Here is a 15,285-nt window from a genome sequence, read left to right as displayed (position 1 = left end):
AAAAGAGAAAGCCTTAGGACGTTCTGTACCAACGTAGAACACACTACGGAGGCAGCAAGACTCTGCAAAGTATTAGCCAGAGAGAAATCACTCTCCTCAACCAATCTTAAAAGAGATGACAATACGTACACGGTAGGTGAGAAGAATCCACTCCATCCAAAATCCTTCAGATCCATTTGCCTCACATCCTTCATGCTAAAAACATTAGAAAAAGTTGTGGATAACTTTATCAGAACGACAACACTTGTAACTACCCCTTTACATCCATACCAACACGCGTACAGGGCGGGGAGATCAACTGAAACCGCTTTGTTTGAGCTGACAAATATGATAGGGGTTAGTTTTGAGAAGGAAACAGCAATATACGCATTTCTAGATATAGAAGGTGCATTTGACAATACATTGTGACCGAAAAGCTTCCGGAAATTTTAAATAAAACGCAAAATTCTTAATCTTCATCAATATTTATTTTATCTCCTTCAAAATATGCTCCATTAGAAGCGATACACAAATGCCAACGTTTCTTCCAATCATCAAAACATTTTTTATAGGCGCTTTCCGGTATGGCTTTGAGTTCCCTCTGCGAATTCTGTTTTACGTCTTCTATGGATTCAAAACGCGTTCCTCTGAGTGGTAATTTGAGGTTGGGAAACAGGAAAAAGTCACACGGTGCAAGATCAGGTGAATACGGTGGCTGTTCGATGGTATTTATTGAATGTTTGGCCTTAAAATCGTTGATAATGTTGAACAAATTGAGGTGAATCGGAACAAGCCGGGCGTTGACACGTCGCATACACAAATTGTCCACCAAAATCAAACGAGCCATCTCACGACCGATGCCTAGCTCTCGTGCTATCTCTCTAACACTCACATGAGGATTTTTGAACACGATTTCCTTTGCCTTTTCAATGTTTTCGTCGGTGGTAGAGGTCGAAGGTCGTCCAGAACGCGGCATGTCTTCGACGGTCGTACGACCGTCCTGAAAGGCTTTGTACCACTCATAAACTTGAGTTTTCGATAAAACTGATTCCCCATAAGCCTTTTGTAGCATTCGCAACGATTCTGCACACGAAATTTCGTTCGAAAAACAAAATTTGATGCAAACTCTTTGTTCAATATTTTTTTCCATTGTTTTTTTCGCAACGCACTACTGAGGTGAACTGGTTTCAACAGCTGCCGTAAACGAACTGTCTGACAGATCCGCTCATTTTTTGCATAGTATTAAGGACAGTGCTGCCAAACTACAATAAACTTAAAATATCGAAAAATATACAGCGCGCGAATTTTAAATGAGAACCTCCGAAAACTTTTCGGTCACAATGTACTTCACATGACGCTATAAAAATATCACTAGTAAGCAGGGGAATAAACTCTGGAACGGTGGATGAGCAACATGCTTCGAACTAGGAAGCTAGAAATACTCACTAGTACGGGCCTGATAAGGAAGAATACCACACGAGGATATCCACAAGGTGGGGTACTCTCACCACTCTTGTGGAGCATACTGGTGAATGAACTACTTCACGAACTAGGAAACAACGGACTAGCAGTATAAGGTTGTTCAGATGACATAGTCATAACAAGCAGAGGAAAATTTGAAAATACTCTATGCGACAGAATCCAATATGGGTTAGAAATCACAAGAAACTAGTGCAACAAGATAGGACTGAGTATAAACCCAGGTAAAACTACAGTTGTAACCTTTACAAAAAAATACAAACTAAAACATCTGAAGCCTATCAGACTCGATGGAATTGAAATAGAATTAAAGAAAACGGTCAAGTTTTTAGGCATATATCTCGACCAAAAATTCAACTGGAAACACCATATTGAGGAAGTCACGAAGAAAGCCACTAGGGCTCTTATGACTTGTAGATCCACAGCAGGCAAAAGTTGGGGCTGTACACCAAAAATACTGCGTGGAATTTTTTATCATTTTATTTCATTTTCATATTTCACTTTTTTTCTCTTATATATCAATCAATCCAGTACGTTCCCATGGGAACATTGAGCCATAACGAACTTTTTCCAACTGTCACGATTTTTTGCCAGGGTTTTAATTTCTCCAAAGGTTTTTCCGCTTGCTTGGATTTCTTTCTCCAGTGTTCGCTTCCACGTTTGCTTGGACCTACCAGGTCTTCTGTTTCCTTGAGGATTCCATGTTAGTGCTTGTTTGCAGATTTCAATTGGTGCCTTCCTCAAAGTGTGCCCGATCCATTGCCATTTACGCTTTTTGATTTCGTTTGCTATGGGAAGTTGGCGGCATCTTGACCATAGTTCGGAATTTCTAATAGTGCGGGGCTACCAAATTTTCAGAATTCTCCTAAGGCATTTGTTTATAAAAGTTTGCAGTTTATGAATCAGGTTGTTGGTGGTAAGCCAAGTTTCGCAGCCGTAGAGCAGAACGCTCTTAACATTACTGTTAAATAACCGCAGTTTGGTGTGCTGGGAGAGTATTGAAGAGCTCCAAACTTTATTCAATAACAAAAAGGCAGAGCATGCCTTATTGATTCGGCTTTGGATGTCGACTGCCGCGCCACCGTCCGGCGATATTATAGTGCTTCTTCATTGCCTTTGCCTTTGCCGTGTTCACTATAAGACCAACTTTACGTGATTCGTGAACTAAGTAGTTGATTTTATCTTGCATATCGTTCTGCCGAGTTGAAAGAAGGCAAATGTCATCAGCATATTCTAGATCCTCGAGGTGGTTTGAAAGCCCCCATCGTATACCTCGTTGTGACTGGTCAATAGCTTCAGTAAGGACATCGTCTAACACAATTAAAAACAAAATAGGCGACATTAAACAGCCTTGTCGAACACCTGAAGTAGTAGCAAAGGGGTTGACGGTTGCCCATTAAGGAAGATTCTGCACCTGAAGTCGTTATATTGAGCTTTGATGAGTTCGACAACTTTCCCGGAAATACCCCTTTGTAAGAGAGAGTTCCAAATGCACCCTCTATTGACACTGTCAAAAGCGCAGCTGTAGTCAATAAATAATATGTTTATGGCTGACCGCCATTCAGCAGATTGTTCGACGATGATCCTAAGAGTGTTAATCTGGTCCACGGACGAACGATTTGGTCTAAAGCCTGCCTGCTGTCTACGAATACTGTCTTCGAGTTTAGTGTTGATACGGGACAGAAGAATACGAGTTAATAGCAACATAATGCCTCTGTAATTCCGGCATTGGCTCAGGTCACCTTTCTTAGGTAATACGGTCAGCAAGCCTTCCAGCCAATTGTTTGGAAGACGAATGTTTTCCCATATACTTTTCAGGAGAGGTTGAAACATTTTAGCGGTAGTCGAAGGACAAGCTTTAAACAGTTCCGCTGTGATATTATCTGGACCAGCTGCCTTATTGTTTTTTAAACTGCCTATAGCTTGAACAATTTCTTCTTCATCAGGTACTCTATTCATAACAGATGTACTGCGACTGTTTAGGCTGGAGAAGCTGCTTTGTTCAGCCGGTGTGACAGTGTTGGTGATAGTGGTAGTATTGTTACAAAGAGTTTCTGAAAAATGTTCCCTGAAACGTTGAAGCTGGTTTTCGGTGGATGTGAGAAGTCGGCCATTTTTGTCCCGTATAGGGCCTATACGACGGAACCTTCTGCAGCTCTGCGGCATTCGATGAGAGACCAGGTAGACTCTGACATCCACGGCTTTCTGTTGCGGGGGCGAAGACCCAAGACATCTTCTGCGTTTGTAAGAAATGCTGATTTAATTGTCTGCCAAATTTGTTCAGTGTTACCGGACACTTCTGGGCTTTGGAGCTGTTCAATTGAGGTACTAAGTTTGCTAACGAAGGTGTTTTTTACGTCTTCAGAATTTAGTTTCGAAATATCGAGTTTAGGCAGTGAGTTCAAAGTACGTCGTTGTCCAGCGGTGTAGATTTTTAAACGAAGTGTCGCGACTAGAAGACGATGATCCGACGCGATGTCGGCGCTTCTTTTGGTGCGTACGTCCAAGACGCTGCTTCTCCACATTTTTCCTATACAGAAGTGGTCAATCTGATTTTCGGTTTGACCATCGGGTGACACCCATGTTGACTTATGGCAGGCTTTGTGAGGGAAAATGGAGCCCCCGATAACAAGGTTGGCGTCATTGCACACTTCAATTAGGAGTTCACCATTTTCGTTTCTGGTCCCCAGACCATGTTTTCCCAGTATGTGCTCTATGTTTGTGTTGTCCGCACCAATTTTGGCGTTTAAGTCACCCATTACAATTAGAATATCTCGTTTATGAGCATTATGAATAATAGACGAAAGCTGATTATAATAGGCCAGAGCGTAGGTTTAAATTATAGTTACGTTTCGTGCACGGGAGCGAAATCGGTACCAAATGAAGCGGTCGTTGATTGGCTGCCATTGTAAGAGGGCACGAAACGCAGTTTTGCTGAGGAGAAAACCGACACCATTATGATGGGTAATTTCTTCTGCCAGAGTAAAGAAACTTAGTTCCATTAGATAAGTTGATTTCCCCAGAGTCTTTCCATCTGCACTCGCTGATGCCGATCATGTCAAGCTTGAATTTAAAGAGTTCCCGGGATAGTTGCTCAAGTTTACCTGGTCCGATTAGGGATCGAACATTCCAGATGCCGATCATGGATTTTGATTTCATTTAGAGAAAGTTTTGGTTGTTTCGTGTTTGATTGTTTAAAGTTGTTGTGGTTACAGTTGTACCTATCGCATTGATTCTGTTTGAACGTGAGTTTCGCACCTCCAAATCCATTGTGCGTGCTGCCGAAGCAGGTAGATTCGCCATATCAGTACGGGAAGGTGGCGGCAGTGCCACCTTCAGTTCTGCCATTGTTGTTATAATAGGCCTCAATGAATTCCAATTCGCCGACCTCTGCAGTGGACATGCAGCCTCATACAAACATTCCTCCACCACCATGTTTCACAGACATAGCAAGATTTTCTTTTTGCAGTTCGGTGTTTGCTCAAGCCATTTGGGGGCCATTAGATCGAAAGATCTTACATTTTCTTTTATGCAAGAAGCTTATATTGTTTCAAATGTCGATTGGCTTTCTTAAGTACTCATTTTCATAGGCGAAATGCTTCTGCTGGTTGACTCGCAAAATAAATTTTTTTCGTCTAGCGACACAATAGTAGTAACTAGCCTACTAGTCCTCCTGGCCGTTATGGGATGAATTTCCTTGCCAAACTCTCGCAATTTGGGTTGCAGATATTTTTGGGTTGACCTTCACTTTTCGTATTATGTTGCGTTCACGGACGCTCATGGCTTTAGATCGGTCTGTGTGCTTTTCACTTTTCAACAATATCGCCCTCTTAAAAGGCTGCACAATGCTCCGAAGGGTATAGCGGCTTCTATCCATCATTTCTAAAATCTCCGTATAAGATTTGCCTTGGTTGTACAAATATAGAATTAGATAAACGTCCAAAGAAGCCCATTATAACAACAATGGCAGAACTAAAGGTGCCACTGCTGAAGAGTGGCAAAATTTTGGACCAAAAACCACACAAAAATTGATTTTTTCGATTTTTTTTTCGAAACAAATAGTAGCTATTATTAAATAGAAGAGCTTGGCCACTACATATTGATTGTTATCGAAAATATTTCTTTTTTAATTTGTTTTTTAATTTTTACATTAGCTGTGCCAATAATTTTGTTCAGCCAAATTTAGTTCTTTTTTTGGTTTTTAATTTTAAAAAATTATATATAAGAGAAAATAAAATGAAATAAAATGAATTTAAAAGCAAATTAAGCATTTCATCTAAAAAAATTTGCTTGCTATGTCAATAATTTTGTTCGTCACTGTATATCATTAAATCATTTGATTTATAAAGCAAATTTAAAATTCATGCCTTTATTTACTCATTATAATGAAATTAATATACGCAATGGATTTTCCAATAACAATAATTTATACTAATTCTTCTTATTAGAAAAAATAGCAATATATTAATATGTTACCACAAATGTAGTAAACAGTTAGGTTATAAACCACACGGATTTTAATATTTGACAATTCTGATATGGTGAATGAAAAAGAGAGATTTTTTGGCGATATTACACAAGGAGGCACAATTATTCAAAATTTTCTCTCAGTTTCTTTATCTTCTTTGATTAGAAGTCTTGTGAAAGACTTTGTTTATTTGAGAACCAGCGCAAATACCAAAATTAAAACACTAAGAAACTTATATAGAGTTATGGAAATAACAAACCAAAAACGATAGTACATAAATATAGTCTGTTGAGACATTTATTTACTTTTTATATTTTTAGCTTGGCTACTGGGGTAGAAGCAGTCTTAGTTGCGGACTCAGGATACCTGGCGACCTCCTGTTTTAAACAGCCTTACCTGTGCAATGCGAAGCTCTCCGCAGGTGGACATCTTTTTCTTCGCAACCCGTGGGAATCAAAATTGACAATCAAATTTTAACTTTACCAGCACAGGGCGAATTGGTTGATGATGATAAGGTGGACAATAAGGCCTTACAGGCTGAGCTGATAACCTTAGCTTCAAATACCACAACGCATGAGAGTCATGAGGCCAACAAAATGGTGGACGAAGAATCCCCGCAAAAGGCTGAGCCGTTAACCAAAACAGTTGGAAACATGACAACGACTGATCTAGCCTTGGCCGAGCGTATCCGTCTGAACAAGAGGGAGAAGCAGAAGCGAAGAAGAGAAAAGCAAAAGGCTGCAAAAGCCACAAGATCGGTGGCTAATCAGGCACTCAACCGACCCACATTGGACAACCTTTAGCGGCTGATAACCAAAAGAAAACGCAAATTGGATCAGGGGTTAGGAAATGCGGACAATCCGTACAGGATGTCAACCAATCAGAACCCATAGGTCAGAAGGTTGGGGTCAAACAAGGTGGACAACTAGTAACGGTTGTTAGCCAAGTGGGACCCCAAACTAGGACAGCGGACCATCTACCTAGACCAAGTAAGGCTGCAAATAAGCAGAATTACGGCAAGCGGGCAGTAGGAGACGCAGAAGATGGCCCTGCCCATATGCCCACTTCGCTGAGACGGATCTAAATATGGGTATCATGGATTCAAGAGTCAAGGGATCTCTTGGCTAGAAACACTTAGTTGCTTTTAAAGAATTTTTATTGAACGCCGTGGAGTCCCTAGATGGTGGAATTGGTGACATAGGGTTTATTGGCAATGCTCGTCTTAAGATGGGTACATTGCCATTAAGTGTAAGAACCAACAATCAAAGGCATGGCTACCAGTACGGTAACTAAGTTGGAAGGCCTTTGGCCTGAAGCTAAACTGACGCCTGATACGCTAACAGCGTTGCGCAACGAAAGGAGAATACTTATTTTTGTCTACGACTCTACTGTAGGCAAGAAAAGTATTCCAGTGCAAAACAGCTGTGTTAAGGACACTTCAAAGTGGAGGGTTACTAACTTCAGCAAGTTTGGCGAAGCGAACAGTGCTGGTGTCAGGCTCACAGTGTGGTGCCCCAAAGAAGACCCTGAGGCGATTAAGACCGCAGGTGGCAGGCTCAACTGCGGTCAAGATCAAGCCAAAGGGAAATTCTAAAGGGATGCACGACGAGCAAGACAACGTCTCTGGTATGGGGCTAACGGGTCTATGTAGAACGTTAATGCGGTGGGTGGTCCCATTCCAGAAAACCATAAAGGTTGAACAACTGAATATTCATCACAGAAAAGCAGCATCAGCAATGATCCTACTACACTTTGTCGAAGAAAAGTGGGACATACTATTGATTCAAGAGCCCTGGATTGTTCAAAACGCTATTAAGGGACTCGGTACATTAGTTGCCACGCTGTTCTTTCCACAGACAGCTGGAAAAACAGGGACATGCATTATGGTGAGAAAGGGGATACACTACATCCAATTGCCTCATCTATGCTCACCAGATCTTACTACGGTAAGAGCAGAGAGTGATGCAAACATCTTTCCTCGAATTTGTTGAAAAATACAATCTGATGATTGTAAACAGGGGGTCACAACCTACGTTCGTTGACGCACGTAGGTCAGAAGTTATTGACTTAACCCTGTGCTCAGGCGCAATGACGCAGAAAATTGAGAAATGGAGGGTCTCTGACAAGCTAATAATGTCGGATCATCGGACTATACATTTTGAAATACTCTGTCATCCAAAACGCACTAACAGTCAGAGGCTAATAAGAATTCCTGAGAATACGGATCAGGTAACTACTTGATGTTGCTGAAGAAATTATTGCAAAACAGGCCGCTGAGGAAACTCAAGACTAAATGGAATGTACAGACAGAAGTCAAAGCAATTACTGTTGCGATGATTAATGCATTCGAAAACGCTTGTCTCCAAACCAACATTGCAGAAAAGTCTTCGACACCCTATTGGAGTTATGACCTTGATGTAATAAAAAAGGAGACAAGGAAAGCCTTTAATAAACACATGAGGGAGAAGAACTCAGTATCATGGGATCTGTACAAGGCCATGGAGCGTAAACTTAAGAAAGCACTACGTAACCGGAAACGGGAGTCGTGGTGGAATTTCTGTTCGAGCATGAAGGGAACCTCTGAAGTAAGTCGGTTACAAAAGATGGTCACCAAAGACCCGGTCTCAAGACTTGGTTAAATAAGAAGGAAGAATGGTACAATGACGGAGACCGTTGGAGAGTCATTGAGAGGAAAGATTTGAAGCAGAAAGGATAGTGACCATAAATGCAGTTAGGAATGCCATCTTGACATTCGCTCCATTTAAGTCACCGTGGTTAGATTGCATATTTCCAGCACTCCTGTGATGGGGAATTGATCTGCTCGCAGTTAGGCTCACGAAGATATTTAGGACGTCATTGGCAACAAGGTACGTCTCTAAAGCTTGGAGAGAGTCAAAGGTGACTTTTCTTCCAAAGCCAGGAAAGAAGGATTAAACAGAAGCAAAGTCATTCAGGTCAATTAACCTTACCTCTAACCATAGTCTAGGTATGGAAAAGGTGATAGTGGACTATTTGAAAGGCACCACGCTAATGAAATATCCTTTAAGCAGATGTCAACATGCCTATAGGGCGGGCAGATCCACAGAGACTGCCCTGCACGAGGTCGTGAGGACAGCTGAGAGAGAGCTAACTTCAGGACTCATTTAGATGGCCATCATGATGGACGAAATCAGACACTATCCTCTTCACGAGAAAGAGAAATCTGTCAATGGAGCCCTTACAACTTTTCGATAATAACATTCGCATATCAAAGTCGGTGAAGTATCTGGGTGTCATCCTAGATAATAAACTGACTTGGAATGAATATGTGGATGAAAAGATCAGAAAGGCGAAGAAAACCCTATTTCAATGTAAGAGAGTGTGCGGAAGACGATGGGGGATATCCCCAAGGTCGATTCACTGGATCTATACGATGATGGTCAGACCTATTATAACATATGCGTCAATTGTCTGGTGGTGTAAAGCCACCCAAAACACAATAAAAGTGAAGTTAGATAGGGTCCAGCGACTAGCCGGTGTTGGAATAACAGGCGCAATGCACACTACACCAACACCGGCGTTAGAGGCGATGCTAGGTTTGCTTCCGTTGGATTTAGATATAAAGAAAACGGCGGCACTGGCAGCAATTCGCATGAAGCGAAGCTCCACGTGGAACAACTTCGGAAAATTGGTGGGCCATCGGAAAATTCTTGACCTCGTCCAGACCGCGGTGAAGGAAACACAGATGCCATTGGAGACTATGAGGAGAGCTTATGGGACAGAAGTGTCCTATAGAACACTGATAGTAGACGGCCTTTTACATAATGAATGTACAAGGAATGACATATGCATATTTATTGATGGCTCCTTGATGGATGGCAGAGCTGGTGCTGGGGTTTACTCGAAAGAGCTAAATCTAACGTACACTCTACATCTGGGAATATATGTCTCCGTCTATCAGGCGGAACTTATGGCAGTCTTACATGCTCTGGATCACCTATTGGATTGTCAGGAGTATCAGAAAAAGATTCTGATAGCGCTGAACAACCAAGCAGTTTTCAAAAGCATGCAAAAGACATACATAACTAACAGCTTAATACAAGAATGTGTATTGAAGCTCATGGAATGTGGCCATGGAAATGAGGTGACGATCATGTGGGTTAAAGGACACATCGGTATTGAACAAAACGAGAAGGAAGGAACTTACAAAGCAAGGATCAAGCCATAATTTCTGTGGCCCAGAGCCCAGAATACCACTAAGTTACAACATGACGGCAGCCTATGTCTATAAGTGGATAACATTACTTCATCTTAATAGATGGGGAGAGTTGAGCACTTGTGGACAGACCAAACTCATGTTGCCTAAACCGTGGGCCAGAGAAGCGATAAAAGTGCTTAGCTATTCGCGGAGCACTCTAAGCTGGCTGACCTCACTAATTACTGGACATGATAACTTCAAGTATCACCTCAAAAAGATAACTCTTGCTGAGGAAGACACGTGCAGACTATGTCTATAAGAAAAGGAAACAGCGGTGCATATATTGTGTCAATGCCCAGCACTGGCAAGTAAGAGGAAGACTGTCTTTTAATCTCTGTCTGTTCCTAGCCAATATATAAAACAACGATCTTCACCATTGCTAAATGCAATGTTCGTAAGTTTTCTAATAATTTCTCTCTATAATGTGGAGGGATAACGACCGGGGTTCGAGCGTCAAATACCTTGATAACACGTTACTCGCTTCTGCCAATTTGTAGCCTTCTCTTTCTAAACAGCGGTCACATTCCAGTAGTTTGATTATCTTACCGAGTTATTTATCCTTTAGGGGTGTTAAATGTTATATTATATTATTTTGTATGAAGAATTTGTTTGTATTATTTTGTATGAATAATTTGTTTATATTGTTTTGTATAGAAATAATTGTGTTTGAAACATATTTTGTTGTGAAAAATGATTTTGTAAATGCAATGCCCAAAACACGTCATTAATTTCGTGTGCAAGAAAATGCACAGTTGCAGTTTGTGACAAGTTCATTGTTTGGCATTCATGGTCAAGGTTGTTTTAGTTAATTTAGTTGTTGTAAATTGATTTTTAATTTTTAAATAAAAGGCACCAATGACTTTTTGACAATTCAATTGAAGCGAAGTCACATTAAGCATTGATTCTCTTTTCTGGTTTATTAGCTTAGTAGATTTGGTTCAAGCACCAAATTTACATCACATAAGCGCCTAATCACTGGATTTAAGTGTTCAGTCTTTAGGATATTTGAATACAATCGTTAAAATCACTGGATTCAAGTATTCAGTAATTTTTTAAGTTAGTAGAATCAACATAAGTACTGGATTAAAGAGTTCAGTACTTGCAAAGAGTTGATTCCAACATTTGATCATACATTTGATCAAAAAATGAGTTCCGTTGCATTATTCTGCTTTAATAGGCTGTAAGGATTTTCCAACCTACATAGATTCAATATAAACAAGCAATAACAACAACTTCAAAAAACATTTAAGTTACACATAACAGTACACATAACACTATGTTCAACACGCAACATATAATTTAATTTCACTCACTGCAAGAATTTTAATATAATCTAAAATAAAATAGATTAATTTTATTTAATATATATATTATATAAAAATAACTCACAAGTAAAACACCGCTTCGGCATCGGTAATATACGGAATACATCTGAAATTATCAAACAAATTTTACTCTTGTGTGTAAATAAATTTATATTTTGTATTTTATTTAATAAACTGTATTTAATAAATTATATTGAAATTGAACCCACATAAAAATTGGTGTCAGAAGTGGGATGAAATAAAATTAAGTGAGATTAAGTAAAATTATATAGACTAAATAAATAAACTACTTTGAAAAATTCGAAACGCAGTCGTGAGTTGAATAAAACAACAACAATGGCCTGCCTAAATGATTTTGAGCACGTAAAATATTTCTTGAAAAGAGGCAAAAAAGAGTGCGTTGATGTTTTGCATAAATTTGTGTACTCAGACGAAGGCGACAGACGCAATCACAAACGGTTGAGAGAATTTGGTGGCTTCGAATTCAGCGACAAAGACGCTCAGTATGAAGTTCTACGTGCATATGTTTCTAAAAATTTAGAACAAAGTGATTTCATAACAATATGCAATTCACTTCAGCTGAATTATGACGTAACAGATTTGTTTACTTACATATTCCGAAATTTGCGCAGAGGCGAGTTACTTTGTGACAACAAAGAAAATCACGAAGACGACGACGATAACTACGACAGCGATGCTAGCAGCGTACAACAACATGAAGACGACGACGTAGATGTTGAACATGCGGCAAAGCAAAGCAGAGTAAGTGAACGAAGTAAAGACGACGAACAATTTTTATCTTTTGTTGAACAAAACGACGGCGCTCATGCACGAATACGAACAACAAGGAAGACGACGAAAAATAATGATAGCAAAAATATGTTAGACGTAAGCAACGCTATGATGAAATTGGCAGTAAGCTTCAGAGATGTAGAAGACTCCGTTCCAACATTTAGCGGCGATGACGCATTCCCCGTGGAATCTTGGCTTTCCGAATTTGAGGAATTGTCCATAATGATGCATTGGAATGAACTACAGAAGTTTATATATGCGAAAAAGTCCCTTCGTGGGTTGGCAAAAATGTTTATCGATGGTGAAAGAGGTATTTCTTCATTTATCAAATTAAAGCAAGCATTAGAACATGAATTTAAGACTGTAGCCAATAGTGCTCAACTGCATAAATTGTTAAGTGAAACCAGAATTCAGAAAAACGAAGGTGTAATTGAATATTTTTATAAAATACGAAACATTGCATCTAGAGGAAATATTGAAGAAAGTATCATTATTCAGTACATTATAGATGGTTTAAATGATTCTAGTTTGAACAAATGTATTCTGTTTGGCAGTAAAAATTTAAATGAACTGAGAGAAAAATTAAAATATTATGAAAATATCAGAAAGGACTCCGGTGACAGAAAACAAAAAAATATTTTTAAACCAACTACTAACTTAAGTTTTGAGAAAAAGAACATTTCAATCAAATGCTTTAATTGTGGAGAAGTTGGCCATAAGTCAACCGAATGTAAAAACAAACATAAAGGTTCGAAATGCTTCAATTGTAATAACTACGGATATAAAGCGGAAGATTGTCGTAAACAAAACACAAGTGGTGTAAAAAAACAATACAATACTAGTTGTATAAGTGTTTCTTGCAGTAGCAAAAAATCGGGTTTTATGTATAAAAGAATTTATATCGATGACAAAGAATTTGTATCTCTATTAGATACGGGCAGCAAATACAATATAATAAAAGAGAAAGCGTATGGTAAATTACATAAACAATGTTTGCAAAAGACGTCATTAACATTTGTAGGTTTCGGTCCGAAATCAAGTCGTACTGAAATCAAATCTTTGGGAAAATTTATGACGAACATAGGGATAGATAATGAACGTTTCGAGGTGACTTTTCATGTACTGGCTAATAACTGTATGGACGTTGACGTTATTTTAGGAGAAGATTTTTGTCAGCAAGCTGAAATGATAATTAAACCGGATGGGTTTACGGTCAAAAAATATGTAAAAAACGTGTCGGAAAATGTTAGTAAAGACGAAGTTACTGAAATGATGATGATATACGATGCCTATGAGCTTGACATTGATACGTCTGCAAGTGATTATGCCAAAAGTGAAGTAAAAAAATTAGTCGATGATTATAATCCAGACATAAAAAACAAGAATACAACGCAAATTGAAATGAAAATTGTATTACAAGATGAAACACCTATATATTCCAGACCTAGACTTTTACCAATGATGGAAAGAAAAATTGTTGAAGAACAAATAGACCAATGGCTAAAAGATGACATTATTGAGCAATCTACATCAGACTTTACTAGTCCAATAGTACTGGTCAAAAAAAAAGATGGAAACTACCGCTTATGTGTAGACTACCGTAGAATTAATAAAGCCATAATCAGGGATCGATTTCCTTTACCGTTAATAGAAGATCAAATTGATGCATTGCAAAATGCTAATATTTTTAGCACTATTGATTTGAAAAATGGATTTTTCCATGTAGCAATTGCAGAAACGAGTAGAAAGTATACCTCGTTTGTAACCCATAGTGGGCAATATCAGTTTAAACGTGTTCCATTTGGTTTATCGAATTCGCCAAGTGTATTCCAAAGGTACATTAATGCTATTTTCAGAGAAGAAATAAAAGATGGTTTAGCTTTGACTTACATTGACGATATTATTATACCTGCAACCGATGAAGAAACGGCACTTGAAAATCTAAAACGTGTTATTCGATAATGCGAGATATATGATTTGCAGTTAAATCTAAAGAAATGTAAGTTTTTAAGAGAAAAATTGAATTCCTGGGATATGAAATCGAAGATCAGAAAATATCACCATCTCTTAAGAAGGTTGAGGCGTTGTTGAAATATAAATTACCCAGTACTTTTAAAGAAGTAGAAAGTTTTTTAGGCCTGGCAAGCTATTTCCGTAAATTTATACCAAACTTCTCACTGATTGCTAAACCTTTAACGGATTTAAAGAAGAAAAGCTCAAATTTCGTTATGGAAGATAGTCAAATTATAGTATTAAACGAACTTAAAGAAATAATGAGTAAAAACCCAGTTTTGCAAATATTTAATGACAACTATGAAACCGAGTTGCATACAGATGCTTCTATTGATGGATATGGAGCAATTTTATTGCAGAAATCACCTATAACCGATAAATTAAATCCAGTGTATTATTTTAGTCGGAAAACGTCGGAGGCGGAGCGAAAATATCCAAATTATGAATTGGAAATTCTTGCGGTAGTAAATGCAATTAAAAAATTCAGAACATATATTTTGGGACGAAACTTTAAGTTGGTAACTGATTGTAATGCTTTGGTTAAAACACTAGAGAAGAAGGATTTAACGACAAGAGTAGCGCGTTGGATATTGTTACTACAAGATTTTGACTATACGGTAGAGCACCGCTCAGGAAGTCAAATGAGACATGTAGATACGCTAAGTAGATTTGCTGTGATGGTAATAAAAGATGATGGGTTTGTAACTAATATCAAAAAAGCTCAGTTCAGCGATGAAAATATAAAAACAATAATAGACATCCTTAATATAAAAGAATCGTATAATGGCTATTTTTTGAAAGCAGGTGTGTTATTTAAAATGATGAACGACAATGAGTTGTTAGTAGTCCCTAATGGTATGCATAAAGAAGTGATTAAACGAGCTCATGAGAGAGGACATTTTGCTATGAGGAAAACAAAGGAACTCATCGATAAAGACTATTTCATACCAAAAATAGAAGATAAAATTAACAAATACATAGGTAACTGTGTT

Source organism: Teleopsis dalmanni, chromosome 2 (genome assembly GCF_002237135.1).
Source record: "Teleopsis dalmanni isolate 2A chromosome 2, ASM223713v2, whole genome shotgun sequence".
Classification (NCBI taxonomy): Eukaryota; Metazoa; Arthropoda; class Insecta; order Diptera; family Diopsidae; genus Teleopsis; species Teleopsis dalmanni.
This window is presented reverse-complemented; position numbering follows the sequence as displayed.